At 42.5% G+C, this 12,010-nt stretch overlaps 1 protein-coding gene across 5 annotated transcripts in view; it reads left to right on the top strand.

The window, feature by feature from the left end:
* atg10 (ATG10 autophagy related 10 homolog (S. cerevisiae)) overlaps nt 1-12,010 on the top strand; it is a 223,480-nt gene that overhangs the window by 56,361 nt on the left and 155,109 nt on the right. The gene's annotated exons all lie outside the window — the stretch shown is intronic.

Below are 12,010 nucleotides of genomic sequence, written 5' to 3' on the forward strand. Positions count from 1 at the left end.
TTAAGAGGGTAAAGATGGAATATGAAAGTAAGCTAGCCAATAACATTAAAGAGGATACCAAAAGATTCTCCGGATACATAAAGTGTAAAAGAGATGTGAGAGTGGATATTGGACTGCTAGAAAACTATGCTGGAGAGGTAGTAATGGGGGACAGCAAATTGGCAGATGAACTGAATTAGTATTTCGCAATAGCTTTCACTGACAGTATGGTGGAAGTTCCAGGCATCAGGGATCATGAAGTGAGTGAAGTTATCATATCGAGGGAGAAGGTTCTTGGGAAACTGAAAGGTCTGAAAGTAGGTAAGTCGCCTGGACCAGATGATCTACATCCCAGGGTTCTGAAGGAGGTGGCTGAAGAGATTGTGGAGACATTAGTAATGATCTTTCAAGAATCACTACATTCTGGAATGGTTCTGGAAGACAGGAAAATTGCAAATGTCATTCCACTCTTCAGGAAGGGAGAGGCAGGAAGAAAGAAATTACAGGCCAGTTAGTCTGACCTCAGTAGTTGGGAAGATGTTGGAGGTGATTGTTAAGGATGTGGTTTTGGAGTACTTGGAGGCACATGATAAAATAGGCCATAGTCAGCATGGTTTCCTCATCGTTGCCTGACAAATCTGCTGGAATTCTTTTATGAAGTAACAAGCAGGATAAACAGAGGAGAATCGGTTGATGTGTACTTGGATTTTCAGAAGGCCTTTGATAAGGTGCCACACATGAGGCTGTTTAACAAACTACAAGCCCATACAGGGAAGATTCTAGCATGGATAAAGCAGTGGCTGACTGGCAGGAGGCAAAGACTGGGAATGAAGGGAGCTTTTTCTGGTTGGCTGCCAGTGACTGGGGCTGTTCCACAGGGGTCTGTGTTGGGACCAATTCTTTTTACGTTAAATGTCAATGATTTGGATGATGGAATTAATGGCTTTGTTGCAAAGTTTGCAGATGATATGAAGATATTAGGAGAGGCTGGTAGTTTTGAGGAAGTAGAGAGCCTACAGAATAGCTAAGACAGATTAGGAGAATGGGTAAAGAAGTGGCAGATGGAATACAGTGTTGGGAAGTGTATGGTCATGCACTTTGGTAGAAGAAATAAAAGGGTTGACTATTTTCTAAACGAAGAGAAAATACAAAAAACTAAGTGTAAGGGGACTTGGGAGTCCTTGTGCAGGATTCCCAAAGGTTAATTTGCAGGTTGAATCTGTGGTGAGGAAGCCAAATGTGATGTTAGCATTCATTTGAAGAATACTAGGATATAAAAGCAGGGATGTAATGTTGAGACTTTATAAAGTACTGGTGAGGCTTCACTTGGAGTATTGAGAGCAGTTTTGGCCCCCTTATCTTAGAAAGGATCTGCTGAAACTGGAGAGGGTTCAAAGGGTTCCAGGTTTGAACTGTTTGCAGAGCGTTTGATTGCTCTGGGCCTGTATGCACTAGAATTCAGAAGAATGAGGGATGACCTCACTGAAACCTATCGAATGGTGAAAGGCCTTGATAGAGTGGATGTGGAGAGGATGTTTCCTATGGTGGGAGAGTCCAAATCCAGCGGACACAGCCTCAGATTAGAGAGGCGACCTTTTAGAACGGAGATGAGAAAGAATTTCTTTAGCAAGAGAGTGGTGAATCTATGGAATTCATTGCCACAGGCAGCTGTGGAAGCCAAGTCTGTATGTATATTAAAAGCAGATGTTGATAGATTCTTGATTGGTCAGGGCATGAAGGAATGCGGGGAGAAGGCAGGAGATTGGGGCTGAGAGAAAAATTGGATCAGCCATGATGAAATGGCGGAGCAGACTCAATGGGCCAAATGGCTTAATTCTGTTCCAATGTCTTATGGTCTTGTATATTAAGCCCACTTGGAGTACTGTGCTCAGTTCTGGTCACCTCACTACAGGAAGGATGTGGAAACCATAGAAAGTGTGCAGAGGAGATTTACAAGGATGTTGCCTGGTTTGGGGAGCATGCCTTATGAAAACAGGTTGAGTGAACTCGGCCTTTTCTCCTTGGAGCGACGGAGGATGAGAGGTGACCTGATAGAGGTGTATAAGATGATGAGAGGCATTGACTGTGTGGATAGTCAGAGGCTTTTTCCCAGGGCTGAAGTGGTTGCCACAAGAGGACACAGGTTTAAGGTGCTGGGGAGTAGGTACAGAGGAGATGTCAGGGGTAAGTTTTTTACTTAGAGAGTGGTGCAATGGGCTGCCGGCAACGGTGGTGGAGGCGGATACAATAGGGTCTTTTAAAAGACTTTTGAATAGGTACATGGAGCTTAGAAAAATAGAGGGCTATGGGGAAGTCTCATAATTTCTAAGGTAGGGACATATTTGGCACAATTTTGTGGGCTGAAGGGCCTGTATTGTGCTGTAGGTTTTCTGTGTTCCTATTAATACTCTCTAATCCAAATCTCACCAAAGGCTGGTGAATCAGTGGAATTCGTTGCCACCGGTGGCTGTGGAAGCTAAGTCATTGGGTCTGTTTTAAGCGAAGATTGATAGGTTCTTCACTCAGAATCAGGTTTAATATCACTGCCTTATGTCGTGAAATTTATTGTTTTTGTGGCAGCAGTACATTGCAATATACAATAATAAAATCTGTGAATTATAGTAAAGCTATATATATAGTTATATATGGAGAACAAAGAGGTGAAGTAGGGTTCATGGGTTTAACATCTATTCAGAACTCTGGTGGCGGAGGGGAGAAAGCTATTCCTGATCGTTGAGTGTGTGTCTTCAGACTCCTCTACCTCCTTCCTGATGGTAGCAATGAGAAGAGGGCATGTCCTGGATGGTGGGGGTCCTTAATGATGGATGCTGCCCATCGCTTCTTGAAGATGTCCTGGGTGCGATGAAGGCGTGATGGAGCTGACTGAGTTCACAGCTTCCAGCAGCAAGATTAGGAAGAGTATCAGAGGTTACGGGGAGAGGCAGGAGAATAAGGCTGAGGGGGAAAATAAAACAGCCACGATCGAATGGTGGAGCAGGCTCAATGGGCTGAATGGCTTAATTCTGATTCTATGTCTCATCCTCTAAGTGTTTTTACTTAACCTTATGGCCCATCTTGTTGACAATGACTTTTGCTTGCATTGTTTAGTTGTTCCTGAAGGGGCTGAGAAGGAAAATACATCAATCATGATCAAATGCCTAACTCTCCTGCTATGGGCTTGAAATGAGCAGCAAACAGTCTGTTGTGGCGTGGAGGGGACTCATCCTCTCGAGCAGCATGTGTGGAGGAAATAAAGGAACTGTCCATGTTTCGGGTCGAAACCTAGCATCATAACCTTGATGCATCTTGAAGAGAGAGTCTCTGCAGCTGAACCTTGACCTCAATACATTTCTGCTCCACGCAGGCCGCTGTTGTAAGACTCTGGGCCTTGCAACACTCAATGCAGCAGCCACATCTGACCGTGAGGCAGTTGGCCTTCCTTCCAAGTAAGGTGGCAGTGAAGACAAGCTAAACTGCGTTCATCTGCGGCTGCAGTAGTGCGTGATGAGGAACTGCAGCGTGCTTGTTCTTGCAGAAACGTGGCTCCAGGACAACATCCCAATCTACAGGCCATGATAATCAGGGGCTCAGGACTTGGGACTGTGTTTTTCTGCTATCGTAACTATATGTGCTGTTGGTGCTGTGTTTTGCTTGAGGAACGCTGTTTCGCTTGGCTGTATACGTGTGTATAGTTGAATGACAATTAAACTTCAACTTGAATCTCCCATAAAATCTCTCAGACCAAACCACACAGAACCATTTCACATTACCCAGCTTTTGGCAGGGGTAATTTCATAATTGCGAATGGCCTTATTCTGCTCCCGTGTCTTCTGGTCTATATGTTTTTCTTTAACTCCAGGACCTATCTTGTTGATAATAATTTTTGCTTTCTTTGTTTAGTTGTTTCTGAATCTCTGAGCCCTCTTATTTTTCCCTATTCACTAGTCTTCAACATCTCTCTATATTTAATGTAATTGCTTATTCTTTAGAATTGTTGAATGTTGTTTTTTGTTGCATGTTGCATCCTGACCAGCACACCACAGCAAATTCCTAGTAGATGTAAGTATCTGTGGTGAAGAACGTTGACCTGATCGGCAAGGTACTCCGATGCCTTCATTTTCAGGGAAGGGCACAAACACCACCATCATCTTAAGGATCTTCAGCCATTTTGGGTTTGTTGCACGTTGGATCTTGTTCATAGTCACGTCATCTCTCTCATTTCCCCCCTCATCCGCAGCAGGTTTGGCAGTTTGAATGCTTTGTTTAAAGAGGTCGACTGCATTCCTTTGTGTAATTTGGAGTCACGGAGGCTGTTGTCATCCTGCCTGTACATGCTGTTTGAAAAGGACTTTACAGTTAGTCCCTCCCTCCTGGGTTTAACTTGTAGCACTAGTCCTTTGTTTCTTTTTCTCAGGGTGTGTTGTTGGTTCCTTTTTCGAAGTAACTGGTCCCAACATAGTGGAACTTCCTCGAAAACAAGAACTATTGGTAAAGTGGTGAAACAGTTGCCTGTATTTCTTGTACAGTACCGTGTGAAGTCTTAGACACACATATATATAGCTTGTGTGCCTAAGACTTTTGCACAGTTCTGTATATTATGTCTTTCCAGTTACCAAATAACACTAATATTACTGAGCTAACAGATAGCTCAGTCCTCTCATTTCTGTTTGCTAACCAATGTACAGTACTGTGCAAAAGTCTTGGGCACCCTGGCTGAATATAGGTCCCTAAGACTTTTGAACAGTACTGCAGGTACTGCTATTATTGTTCAGAGGAAGCCAGCCAAGAAACATAACACTTTACAGACTCAGAGTTTTCCCATCATTTTCTGTTTTTATTTTAAACTTCTGACATTTGTCGGTTTTTCCATTTTGCTCGGTATTTTCTTTCCAGAAAAGCTATTGAAGCTGATCAATTAAATAATTAATTTTAATATTAGTAATTAAAGTCTATATTAATATCAATAAATTGCACATTTTTCATGACCAAATTGAGCATATTTACAAGGAATGCTGCCACAACAAGGCATCATCCATCATCATGGACCCCCGCTGTCCAGGCCACCACTTCTCACTACTACTAGCAGGGAATGAGGTACAGAAGTCTTGGCTACACACCAGCAGGTTCAGGAACAGTTGTTAACCTACATACATCAGGGTCCTGAGCCAGTGTGGATAACTTCACTCACCTCAACTCAAGCCTGATTCAACAACCCATGGGTTCACTTTCAAGCACTTGACGACTCATGTTGTCGGTATTATTTATATTTGCAATGCTGTGCACAGAGCAAAGGGTGTTGGGAATGGTGAGGGCAGAGTGCCGCCAAACGGTGTGGGGCAGGTGGCAGAGTAGTCCCAGAGGTGGAGGGTGCAGGAGCAGACACACCCAGCCCTGAGACACCAGGCAAGGTCATTTGATTCCAAGCAATTGGTTTATTGATCATTATAGAATGTCTCTCTGGTGCTTCCCACTCTCTCCCCTCTCCCTTCACCCTTTCCCAAACATGATTCCCCTCTCCCTGTCCCCTTCCCACATTCAGTCCACAATAGAGACCTGTGTCAGAATCTGGTTTATCATCTCTCACATATGTCATGAAATTTATTTTGTTTTTGTGGCAGCAGTACAGTGCAATACATAAGATTACTACAGTACTGTGTAAAAATCTCAGGCACCCCAGTGATATATATGTGTCTAAGACTTTTGCACAGTACTGTACTTGTCTTTGTTTATGTACAATTTACATAAATACCATTGTATTTCTTTATTTACCTATTAATGTTTGCAAGCAAACAAATCTCAGGGTTGTATATGGTGACATATACATACTTTGATAATAAATTTATTGTGACTTTGACTTTCCAAAAATGTAGGAAACAGTAACTTAGATTTCAGAATAAAGAGTTAAGCCAAACTACTTTTGTTTCATTTGTGAGAGAAACCAATTCAAGATACAAAAGCATATTCTGAGTCTGTCATGTGGACCTCCATTGCTTCAATGAGTACAATAGAATCAAGACAAGACCATCTCTTTTGATGTAGTATTTTTATAAACCAAGCAAAATCCAGCCACTGTGAGAGGATAAGCTTTACAAAGCCTCTAAACAGGAGTTTGATCCTTGTGCCTTTTCACCACAAGTCCTTCGTACGTCTTGTCTTGATCAGATAATCTGTGTCTGTCATCTTGTCCAGCTGCCCCAGAGTGAGGTGAGGGACGTGTGCACAGTATAACTCAGGTAATTCAATACACACTGTCTCTGGCATTGCCACAGACAGTCATAGGCCATATTTAAAGAGGAGGATAATAGCTCTTGATTAGTAAGGCCATCAAAGCTTATGGGGTGAAGGTGGGAGAATGTGGTTGGGAGGGATAATAAATGTGCCGTGATGGAATAGCAGAGCAGACCCGATGGGCTCGCTCTCTCTGCTGTCTATTGTGCTGCTGGCATTCAGGGCAGCAATGAAGTCCTCCATCTCTGGCACTGTTCCAGGCTTCCTTCTTCACGTCAGTAGCTTCCTCTCGTTTTCACTACTGTCAGTCACGCAAGTCCGGGGTGGAGACTCAGGAATACCGTTGCACTCAGGTGTGGAAGGATTCTTCATTGCTGTTTCCATAACAACTTTGTTTGACCCGTCAGGGTTGTTAGCCCTGAGCTGAACCCCTGAACCTGGAGGACCGGTGGACCACTCTTAGTTTGACCTCTAGCCTTTGACCTGTTTGGCATGGGTGACCCTACCAAGATCCAAAGCATGAAGCCCTGACTGCAGCCACCATAGCTCTTTGGCTCTTTGAGGCACCCAAGCCTCCAAACCATGACAAACTTGTGGTCCTCTTGGAGGATACCTGATATACCAAATGGCCAAATTCTGCCCTTGAGTCTTATGGGAGCTGCCTCTCTGATAGATACTCCTCATTATTGGCTATTGATCCCTAATTAGTAGCCCAAAGCCATTTCCTTTAGTTCACTTTTATTGTTAAAAGTGCTACACTGTATTATAACAAATATCCCAGCAAAATGGGTACCATTAAAAGGAGAATAAGAAACATCACGCTGATTGAATGAGAGAAAATTTAAATCAGGTTTATTATCACCGAGATATGTCACCTAATGTGTTGTTTGTGATAGCAGTACGATGCAATTGATGATACCATATTAAAAGTTGCAATAAGAAATATAAAATATTAGTGCAAAAGGAGTGTCCATGGGTCATGATCCATTCAGAAATCTGATAACGGAGAGGAAGAAGCTGTTTCTAGAAAGTTTGGAGTGTGTTTTCAGGCTCTTCACTGATGGTACTAATCGAGGGCATGTCCTGCGGGGTGAGCGTCCATAATGATTGATGCCACCTTCTTGAGGCATTGCCAACTGACGATGACCTTGATGGTGGCATTTGAGTTCTGCTGAACCACACAATTGTGAATGTAGAGAGAATAGAGCAGTGGGCAAAACACACACACCCATTAGATGCAGACATCCCACCTCTCCCGGAAGTTCTGGGAGTCCCCCGCAATTTGATGGTGCTACCTCCCTGAAATGAGTTTTTGTAGGGTGGGATTTCTGGATATGCCCATGTTGATTGTCATCAAGGAGGAGATATTATTTTTGATGTGAACTGAGTGTGGCCTCCCAGTGAGGAAGTCAGGGATCCAGTTGGAGAGGGAGGTACAGAGGCTCCAGGAGCAAAGCTTGTTGATAAGTGCTGAGGGGATTACAGTGTTAAATATTAAGCTGTAATCAATAAACAGCAGCCATACGTAGATATTACTGTTGACTAGTTGGTCCCAACAGTGAGTGGAGAGCGTCCGTCCTGAAGAAGGGTCTCAGCCCAAAACATCAACCGTTTACTCTTTTCCGTAGATGCTGCCTGACCTGCTGAGTTCCTCCAGCATTTTGTGTGTGTTGCTCTGGCTTTCAGTGGCAGTGAGATGGTGAACACTGTACATCTGTTCAGGCAATAGGCAAACTGCAGTAGCTTCAGGTCCTTGCTTAGGCTGGAGTTGACCTTAACCGTGACAGACCTCTCAAAGCAGTTCATTACAATAGATGCGAGCTCTGCTGGATGGTAGTCTTTGAGGCAGCTCACCCTGCTCTTCTTGGGCACCAGTACAATTGATGTCGTTTTGAAGCAGCTGGGAACCTCCGACTGCACCAATGAGACATTGAATATCTTCAATCATGGACGCCATAGCTCAGCTGAGGTAGAAGGGAGGGCAGCAAATGCCATAAACACAAAAGATTGCGCAGATGCTGGAAATCTTGAGCAACACTCAAAAAGTGCTGGAGGAATTCAGCAGGTTAGGCAGCATCTATGGAGATGAAAAAACTGTAGAGATTTCAGGCTGAGACCCTTTATCAGAAATGGAAAGGAAGGAGGAAAAGCCAGAATAGGAAGGCTTGGGGCAGGGTGAGGAGTAGAAGCTGGCAGGAAAGGAGGAAGGTGGGTGGGTGGGGAAGAGGTAAAGGGTTAAGAAAAGAAGGAAACTGATATGAGAGGGCAGTGGACGTTGAGAGGAAGGATGGACAGGTGAGAAGAGAAGGGGTGAGAGTGAACCAGAATGGGGAATGGAAAAAGAGATTGGGTGGGGAGGAAGAAATGTTATCAGGTGATGCCGAAGCATCAGGGTTTCTAAATAGTCATCGGGAGAGATTTTGCTGTATTGTCTTTAAAAAACGTTCATGACTTTGCAGAGAATTTGCCTCTATCAGCCGAGATTTTGCACAGGGAATCCTGTGGCAGAGAAGGGTGGGAACTAGCTGGTATATTTTGATCAGTAACCCTGAAATGTTTACATTTGTGCAAGGGTCTTAGATGAAAAACTGAGTGAAGCCTGCTGTTCCATGCACAACTATCAGTAATACCAAGTAAAATCTGAGGTTTATAAGTGTATAATCTACCTTCCTTCTTTGGTTAACAGATCGTCTATCAATTGCAGCATTTGAGAGATTAATAAGATGACAGAAGTGAATCGAATGCATTTGACTGCAGGCCACATCTCACATTTTTTTTAAAAGCATAATTCTTACCAGTATAATTCAACCAAGGTGCAGTGTTCACTTTGAGGCTCTTTTTCCCTGTCTGTAAAATTATCGGGATATTTTTCAATGTAGATTCTTTTCTATCCACATTCAGTACGATGTAAATATTTGAAATAGTTGGTGCTTAAGGGTAATTAAATTTTAAAAAAAGCATAGTTTGCAGAGGCCACAGCAGAGTGTAATTGTTGCACACTTGTTATTGAGTCACTCGGTTTGTGGGTTCAAACCCCACTGCAGTAGTTGAATATCTAATCCAAGCTGACGCTGCATTGCAGTGGTGAGAATGTGTGTAGTGCTGATGGCAATATCGTCCTTTGAAAGTCATTAAACTGAGGCTTCTTTCTCTGTCTGGCTGAGCAAGTGTGGTATATACCACTGTGCTCTTTTTTAAAAAATCTGAATAACACACGTATTTTACTGATTAACATTCTTCACCCATATTACTTGAGAATGGAAATTCACTGTGATTTGTGTAAGACTACTATTCAAGTACTTTACCATGTTTAAAGGTAGAACATTACAGCACAATACAGGCCCTTCGGCCCACAATGTTGTGCCAACATTTTAACCTACTCTAAGATCAAAGTCCAAAGTAAATTTATCATCAAAGTACATATATGTCACCATATTCACTTTCTTGTCAATAAATCTATAGAATAATAACCCTAACAGAATCAGTGCAAGACCACAGCAACTTGGGTGTTCACTCAGAGTATAGAAGACAACAAACTGCGCAAGCACAAAAATAAATAAATAATAATGTCAGAATCAGGTTTATTATCACTGGCATGTGTCGTGAAATTTGCTAACTGAGCAGCAGCAGTATAATATAGAAGAAGAAGGGAAAAAATTAATAATAATAAATAAGTAAATCAATTGCAGTATGCGTATACTCAATAGATTAAAAATCGTGCAAAAATCAGAAGTAATATGTATTAAAAAGGTAGTGTCCAGAGATTCAATGTCCATTTAGAAATCGGATGGCAGAGGGGAAAAAAACTGTTCCTCAATCACGGAGTGTGTGCCTTCAGGCTTCTGTATCTCCTACTTGACAGTAACAGTGAGAAAAGGGCATGCCCTCGGTACCGGAGATCTTTAATAATGGACGCTACCTTTCTGAGACACCACTCCTTGAAAATGTCTTGGGTATTTTGTAGGCTAGTACACAAGATGGAGCTGACTAAATTTACAACCCTCTGCAGCTTCTTTCGATCCTGTGCAGTAACAACCCCCCCCCCCCCCCATACCAGACAGTGATGCAGCCGGTCTAATCATAATAAATAAATATGCAATAAATATGGAGACCGTGAGATGAAGAGCTCTTGAAATAAATTGATAGGTTGTGGGAACATTTCAATGACGGGGAAGTGAAGTTATCCCCTTTGGTTCAAGAGCCTGATGGTTGAGGAGTAATCCTTTCTTTGATCCTCCAATTTCTTCTATCACCCATGTGCTTACTTAAGGGTTTCTTACTGCTGCACCGGCAGCATGTCCCAAACCTCATGATTTAGTGATTGTTAAATTACTGAGTCTAGGCTTTGGTACTGCCTTGAGTTTAATTTTTTTATCATCCCTTACACAGTCATTCATGATTATCTCTACCTTATTACACTATCATCTCTTCTTATGGAAGTACAACCCTCAGAGACATTGGCATTCTTCAAATCCCCCCCATTTGATTATCACTAGTTTTATTTCTGCCATTATTGGTCTTCGACAATCAGAGCTCAAAACACTGGTACTCAGTCTGTTTCTTAGCCTCTCTCTGTTTCCTTAAAGATCCTCTTTCAACTCACTCTTTGGTCAAGCTCTTGATCAGCCTCACTAACATCATTTTTTGAGGCTCAGAGTCAGAGTTATGCAGTGCTAATATAGGCCCTTCAGCCATACTGACCAAGATGTCCCATCCAATCTAGTCCCATTGGCCAGTGTTTGGCCTATGACCTTCTAAACCTTTCCAATCCATCTACTTGTCCTAATGTAATTTAAAAGTTTGTACTAATGGCCTCATCCACACCCTCTGGCAGCTCATTCTTCATGTTTTACCTGTTGTGTCAGAGTTTGCCCTTCAGGTTCCTATTAAATCTTTTTCCTCTCACCTTCAATTTTGCTTGACAATATGCCTGTGAAGGGCCCAGAAGTGTTTTACAGGGTGTTACATAAATGCCTTTTGTTGAAAGACATAGATCAGGGGTTCCCAACTTTTTTATGCCATGGACCAATACCATTAAACAAGGGATCTGTGGACCCCTAGATAGAATGGACATAGAGAGGACATTTCCAGTAGCAGGAGAGTCTACGATCATAGAGTCTTAGAAAAGTACAGCTCAGAAAGAGGCCCTTCAGCCCATCTAGACCATGCCAAACCATTTAAACTGCCTTGTCCAATCGACCAAAATGCACATCCCTTTAGAACAGAGATGGTGGGTAATTTTTTTAGCTAGAGAGTGGAATTCACAGCCACATCGGACGTGGAGCCCAAGTCATTTGGTATATTTAAAGCAGAGGTCGATTGGTTTTTGATTAGTAAGGGTGTCAAAGGTTACAGGGAGAAGACAGAATGGAATCAGCCAAGATGGAATGGTGGAAAAGACTCGATGGGCTGAATAGTCTATTTCTGCTCCTGTGTCTTATGGTCTTCTGGTCATTGCCATCCTTATTTGAATTAATTAACCGAGCTATTTAGGCAAGTTTATGAAGAACTTAAAGCAGTGGATATTATACAGTAAGCACTTTAATTTAACGAGGGTCTGGAATACCCCACAGTATGACCCTCTGTGAAGGTGGTTTGGCTTATTTGAATGTATATGTGAGAAAATGTTCTGCTGCATTAGAGGGGATTGTATCCACATCCATAATGGCTTGACTCTTACACTGTTTATTTTCAGTAAGTACTTCTACAGCAATGGAAGTGTAAAATGTGTAATGATAGGGCCATTCCAGTATTGCCCTCACTGTTTGCTCTGTCTGAAGCAGTAAATCAGCTTTTAAATCTA

Source organism: Hemitrygon akajei, chromosome 2 (assembly GCF_048418815.1).
Source record: "Hemitrygon akajei chromosome 2, sHemAka1.3, whole genome shotgun sequence".
Taxonomy (NCBI): domain Eukaryota; kingdom Metazoa; phylum Chordata; class Chondrichthyes; order Myliobatiformes; family Dasyatidae; genus Hemitrygon; species Hemitrygon akajei.